General features: G+C 43.0%; 1 long non-coding RNA gene across 1 annotated transcript; it reads left to right on the top strand.

Annotated features, from left to right (window-relative positions):
- Positions 1–248: 248 nt before the first annotated feature.
- Positions 249–2895, top strand: LOC134457563 (uncharacterized). The gene is made up of 3 exons (XR_010036459.1): positions 249–801; positions 1001–1132; positions 2645–2895. It is a non-coding gene; the product is annotated as an uncharacterized LOC134457563 (long non-coding RNA).
- The last annotated feature ends 2533 nt before the right edge of the window (positions 2896–5428 follow it).

Raw genomic sequence — 5428 nt, forward strand, 5'->3', positions numbered from 1 at the left:
CGTAGAATACAGGGTAATGCATTCGCTATTATGATTGATGAATGATTCTATGTCCAGTGTTTAGTAAATATATTTACTTAACACTTCAAACGACGAGACATGATACAAACCACTTCACACCGCAATTACACTAGGCATTATTATTGTCCAAAGCAGCTATAAGAGTCATCTGTGAGCGTGTTTACATGCACATTAATAATTCGATTAAAATCGCATTATTGCATTACTCCGATTAAAGAAATGTCATGTAACTCGAATAATTCGATTAGAATCAGATTTTAAGAAATCCGATAAGACGACGTGGATTATCTGATTTGGGTCCGATCGGATTTGTCATGTAACATAATACTCCGATTTTAACTGGAGTATTCCATCCCTCGCGCTGTTCTAATCAACTGATAAACTAGATAGCACTTCGGTAACAACATAAAATGGCGAACAAAAAAGTCCACTTTTGGACAGAGGAGGAGACCCGTTGTCTCATTCACACATTGAAAGACAACCAGAGTTTAAAAAACATGGATGGGCGAAAGACAAGAAATGGCGAATTATTTAAAAAGGTTGCCGGCGAGTTGGCCAAGGCCAAGTTTTGTTGATCAGCTGAGCAAGTCAGAATCCGGTGGAAGGCATTGAAGACCGTTTACTACAAAGCGAAACGCAACAATAATGTAAGCGGACACGCCCCCCAATTTTCTCCTTTTTATGAAGAGCTGGACGAGCTTCTAGGAAACAGGCCGATGTCAAACGTGGAGGTATCCGGGGTGGATATCGGCTTTGAATCGCTGGGCAGCCAAGAACGATGTAAGTAGGCCTACAGTAGCTAGGCATAGCCTAGATCTTGTGTAATGCTTCTTGTAGCCTATAGCAACCATTAGTTTGGTCTACAAAAAATCGAACAGCTGACTGAATTAAGTTGTGTAGTGTAGCCATGCCTCTGTGTGCCAAACAGCTAGGTCTAGGCTATAGGCCTACTTAATATTCTGAATCTCAACGATTTCAGCAATCGACCCAGACATAGAAGAGGATGTGGACGTAGGCCTAGAGGTGGAGGTTGAGGAAGATGAAGATGATGTGGGCACTGTGGACCAGGACCGAGACAATCCCTCAAGTCTGGGCCAAGCAACATAAACAGGTGAGCATTTTTGACAAACATTTGTTCCCCCACACACATTGAGGAAAGGTGTACATGCCCCATTTCAGAGGTTGCGCTAGACTCTTTCACAGTCCGTCATTTTGACGGACAGGGTCGAAAAAAATCTGTCATCGCCTATTTTTTTAATTCGCCACCTAGTTTCTCAATGTGGGGGGTCGCGACCCCGCACCGAGAACAACACATGCGCAATTGCGGCCAATTGAGAGTAAACCGCTGTGAATACACCCCCTTTCACTCAACATTCATTCTCCAACTTCGAGGATGTAGTCAATTTTGCTGTCAACTTTCTCTCTCTGCCTCCCTCATTGCACTGTTTAAAAAGCTGCAGATATCTCTCATGGCGCGCGTCTGATTCAGTGTTCAACGCTATGGTCACCACAAGCACTTTTTTAAAAGACGCGTGCAGGGCTTTATCCAACAGCTGTCAGTCACTCGATTTGCACCAATTGTAGCCTAATATAAAGGCGCAGTGTTAAATAATATTCGCGTTGGACTTCACATGCACGATGGAAAGGAAAGCCGTCTTGAAGCAGAAAGGTGTAGCCCAGACAGTAGATAAAGGCACTGAAGCCTAGCCTACGACAGGAAGACGACCAGATTTCGCAAAACTTTGTTGAGAAATGTCAGCGACGGTAAAGGGATCCTCTCCATACGTAGCCCCATTGGCTTAGATGTTGCCTCTGGGAGCGCGATAAAGTTGTCTGAATAAAAAAATATATCGCCTATAATTGGTGAACCAGCTATCGAAATGAGAGAAGGACAGACGTTTCTGGCAAAGTTTGCCAAGTTGTAAGTTGCGTTGCCTGGTAATATTTTGGTTCTTGAATATCCGTCGTTTTTATTAGTTAATGTTCTGAAGCCGTTTTAGACCTGCGTTGCCTTTGAGTGAAGGTTCTGGCTAGCAAACGTGCTATTCGCATATGTTTATGTTTCAAGCGAGGAGTTATGAAAGAATGCTTCTATGAAGGGCGATAGAGGGACAACTTCGTCATTGGCAGAAAATCAGATAGTCTGTAAATGTAGGCTTAGGTCTACAAGTAGTTCTGAATCTTAAAGTCGAAATCACACGTGTATGGTGGCAACGTCTTTTATTTTAATTCATTATTTTGAGCAAGTGCAGAGGCGCGCGCTCTGCTGCAGCCAGCCGCACAGCCCAGCTGCGGCGCATGGTATGACAAGCAAGGAGAGAGGGAGAAAGGCAAACGATAGTAGCATGAAACTATCTGCGCTGATAACTATGCCTAATTGAAATGCATATTTGCTCTACTCGATAGAGGCGTAGGCCTATTTAAACTTGTGATTTATTCATCATCACCCTGAATATTGATCCGTCAAAATGAAATGACGGACAGGCTTCATAATTTTCCGTCATCTTTCAAAAAAATTCGTCAATGACGGACATTTGTCGGTTAACGCGACCTCTGCCCCATTTTGCGTATCCTATGCCTACTGTTCTAGTAGCAAATCATACCCATTTGGATTTTATTTTAGTGGCAGGGAAGCGAGGGAGGAAATCTGCGTGGGAGCAGCAGCAAATCTTCCTCCAGGAGCAGGAGCGCAGACAAATGGACGTTCTTCGTCAACTGGCGAGGGAGTGTGCTGAGCGCCAGGAGCGGTTGGTGGGAGGCATCCTGGACAGCAATGCCAGGATGATGGCCATGCTACTGGAGAGTCTCCAGACCCTCCAACAACCTGCACCAGCACCAGCACCTTGGCCCCACTTCTACCCTGGCTACTACCCCCCTGAGAGATCATAAATAAAATACTGTAGTATAAACTTCACTAACACATGTGTCTGTCTCTACATCTCTACAAAACTTAACAGAGTTGTATAAAGTGAAAATGAAATATCATACTCAAGTAAAAGTATGTACCACTCCAAAATATTACTCTGGTAAAAGGGAAAGTCACTGACTAAAATGTTACTTGAGTTAAAGTCTTAAAATATTTGAAACTTCTTCTACATAAGTATGCCAAGTAGGCCTACTGTAAAAAATAATGTAGGTCCTAGCCTAATCAAGTAATGTATTTTTTTGCATTTTGGTAAACTTTCAAAAATGTAGTGGGGTTTATATTCAACACACCATGGTGAAGGGTGTTGGGTTTTTTTTTCAAATAAAAATTTAATGGATAGTTAATTAATGTTTAAAAAAAAACGTAAATCACAGCTCCCGACGCCGGAGAGGATGGTGGGCTGCCATGTATGCGGTCAGCGCCAGTCTGATATTCTGTGACCCACTGGCTTCTGCGACATTGTGGGTTTGACGGGCCGGTTGGGGAAACACCTGCTCTGCCATCTCCACCTCTTCTGTCCAATTCAGCAGCAGTCTCCTTTTGCTTTCACAGTAATTGTGTAGAGCGCAGTATGTGGCGATGACATAGGGGGCCATTGTGTGATGGAGGTCACTCTTTTTCAGTAAAACCCTCCACCTCGACTTCAGCCTCCCAAATGCCACCTCCACCGTGGTCCTAGCCGCTGCTAAGTAAATGTTGAAGGACTCCTGCTCTGGGGTGAGCCTGGGAGAGGACGTGAACCCTTTCATAATCCAGTCCATTAAGGGATAGGCAGGGTGCCCCAGAAGAAAAAAAGTTGACCTCTGTCCCATTAATTTCTATTGGGTCCTGAAACAAGATGAAGATATAATGAGCTCAGTGGTGGTAGGCCCTATTAACAACAGGCTATATTTTCTCACACCATGATAGCAAAATGGAATGAACTTAAACATGAATTAATATAACGGTACAAGCCTGAACAGCCTCAACAAATAGATTATCCAAGTAGACCAACTGCACTATTTAGACCAGCTAATAATCATTACTAATAAACCGTGGTCACACCTCTGACAGCCTAGGCTACTAGGCCTAAGCTTACTTCTAGGCCTACTTTTTAATTGTAGTATGTAGGCCTATAGAAATTATAGGCCTACCCACTGACTTGTATAGGCTATCAGAGGTGTGACCACGGTTTATTATTAATGATGTATACAAGTCAGTGGGCCTACCTGATGAGCCTTGCATGTGTCATGCAGACTTGGCTTCGCACTTTCTGTCAGTTCTGCAATTTGTCCAGTGAGTGGCAGTATAGTGTCAGGTATGAAATCGAGAGACCCACTCTCAAAGCTAGCCGCCGTAGCGTCATGTTGTGACCGTTGTTTTGTGTTAGAGTTGCCCTAGAGTTCGTAATTCAATAGCAGACTAAAGATACATGCAGTAGAATGTATGTAGTAGTGATGTAGTTTATACAATGTTAAGTAGGCCTACCAAACTTAACCAGGGTGGAAGACCATTTCTGTTTGAAGTCTGTGTCCAAAACATCTACATATTAGCGGACTACTTGCCCTGCACAAACTCGGAACAGTGATTGGGAATACCGGTAGCCTATCTGATATCTATTCTGGAAATATGGTAAGTTTTGGCTTTATGGATTCATTTCTGCACTTTATCCCTGCCCACCGTGACCATTTGTATTTATGTAGCTAAAGCCTTTTCACATTTTGTTGGCTCTTTGGAGATGTTTACAAAGGAAGTAGCCTAATGAAGTTTTGGCTTTATGGATTCATTTCTGCACTTTATCCCTGCCCACCGTGACCAGTAGGCCTATTTAGCCTATGTAGCTAAAGCCTTTTCACATTTTGTTGGCGCTTTGGAGATGTTTACAAAGGAAGTAGCCTAAGCAAGTTGTGTACCTCTTGTCTGTGAACGCTGATTTCTAATTCTTTTTCTATGATCTGTCATCATGTAGGCTACTAGTAGCCTTTATTGAACCCACCTTTGGCAGCTGATGTGACTTCTTGAACAATGTTGACTGTTTCAAGACGTTCGCGTCATGTGCACTCCCTGGCATCTTGCAGTTGATATTCCAAAAGCTGATAGGGAGAGATGATGACGTTAGCTAAAGCATTTTCACATCGTAGACTAGGCCTATTTGATAAAGTCAGCAATTAGGGTAAGGACCCATACCAATGTCTGTTGTCCACCACCGCCTGGAGGACATATGACGGCCAACCTTTACGGTTAACAAAGTCCCGGTGGTCGTCTGTTGGTGGGTGGATCGGGATGTGCGTCCCATCTACAGCGCCGCCAGTTAGTATTGGCACCCCTTAATTTGATTTACAAAATGTGCAATATATCCAGAAATAAATGGAAATATAAACAACTTTTACCAACAGGATCTTTTAATTGAAGGTCCAAAGATATTTAGAATAGCAAAGTATTTTTTTCCAAATGCATTTTGTAATTTCAAGCAAAAACATGAAAAAGGTCATGTCCATGAAT

Source organism: Engraulis encrasicolus, chromosome 1 (assembly GCF_034702125.1).
Source record: "Engraulis encrasicolus isolate BLACKSEA-1 chromosome 1, IST_EnEncr_1.0, whole genome shotgun sequence".
NCBI lineage: Eukaryota > Metazoa > Chordata > Actinopteri > Clupeiformes > Engraulidae > Engraulis > Engraulis encrasicolus.